Raw genomic sequence first — 1,273 nt, 5'->3', positions numbered from 1 at the left:
AGAGAGAAATAATACAACATCTTAGAACTTTCCTTTCCCTTTAGCTAAACCAAAAAAATTACTTCTACTATCCAAATCCTAGAATTTGTACAACCACAATTTCTTTTTCTTGTGTCTGTTTTAGGGTCCACTGGAACCACTGTTAAGAAGGCCCAAGTTGTTGTGAAAGAGGAGAAGTGAACAAAGAATATTACATCTACACACATGAGCCTTGTATTATTATCAGCCACTCAGAGGACCCTGCACCAAAGAAACAATATCGCTTACCCTCTTTCTTTTTTTTTTGTATGTTCCCTAGGCTCTTCAATACATAACTATACTCAAATAAAGAAAGTGATCATTTATAAAGCATTCCATGTGAATTTTTATGCAGATTGTGATCCAAAAATATATTTTAATCATTGGGTTAGAAAATTTGCAAATGTTTTGAAATCCAGACTCACCAAATCAGTTGGGTTTTAAAACAATGAAATAATGCAGTGAAAGGAGGTCATTGAGATAATGAAAGAGGTCCAAATATATTTTTACGTCAACATTAGGATTAGACCTAACAGTGTGATTGATTTTTACTCTACTATACTACCACACAACTTCTACGGGCTTTATTTAAAAAAGAGGAAATCAGACATTCCCTTAACCATTCCCTGGTGGGAATTTATACCAGGTAGAAAAAAACAGATACAAAATACATGTGTATGCAACATGTGTACAATGTGTCTGCAGAGGAAATCCCCCTCCTCTCCAGAAGACATTCTATGGGGCATCTGCTCCAGTCAATGATGGGGAGGCGGGCAATTACAACTGTGATCTCTGTGACCTCTGTTCTTAAATCACTGCACAAAACTCGACATAAATGAGAAAATAGCATTGATTAAACATTAACCTCTGCAAAGAATCAATGCTAAAACCATACTATTACTTTAGTCCATCGGTTGTTACTTTGGTGCTATATCCATGATTTCATTACTCTCTTTTGTAGGCAGTGGCAATATAAAAATAAGTAAGCTGTAAGATACAGACAGTGACACAGGAGGAGAGGACCCTGCCCGCAAGAGCTTACAATCTAGGCAATACAATCTATGTCATGCCCATCTTACGGTGATGGCTAGAATGCCACCCTTATAAACAGCTAAAAAAGTTGCTGGTGTAATACAGCTGGCTCTGCCAAGTACTGAGATGGTTTTGAGATGGAAGATCAATTAGCTCAAAGAACCCTGAGCAACCTTTGATTAAGAATGTTTGGGCCTTTTATCAGAGCTCACCAGGACTGGAG

General features: G+C 37.3%; 1 long non-coding RNA gene across 1 annotated transcript in view; it reads left to right on the top strand.

Annotated features, from left to right (window-relative positions):
* Window positions 1–348, top strand: part of LOC140321279 (uncharacterized) — a 2,041-nt gene extending 1,693 nt beyond the window's left edge. Inside the window, exon 2 of the long non-coding RNA XR_011918882.1 lies at window positions 125–348. This is a non-coding gene — a long non-coding RNA (uncharacterized lncRNA). The remainder of the gene's footprint in view (window positions 1–124) is intronic.
* Window positions 349–1,273: the final 925 nt, after the last annotated feature.

The sequence above is a fragment of the Pyxicephalus adspersus genome, unplaced genomic scaffold (assembly GCF_032062135.1).
Source record: "Pyxicephalus adspersus unplaced genomic scaffold, UCB_Pads_2.0 Sca1836, whole genome shotgun sequence".
NCBI lineage: Eukaryota > Metazoa > Chordata > Amphibia > Anura > Pyxicephalidae > Pyxicephalus > Pyxicephalus adspersus.
Note: the sequence above shows the minus strand (reverse complement) of the source record. Positions and strands in the feature narration are given on the sequence as shown.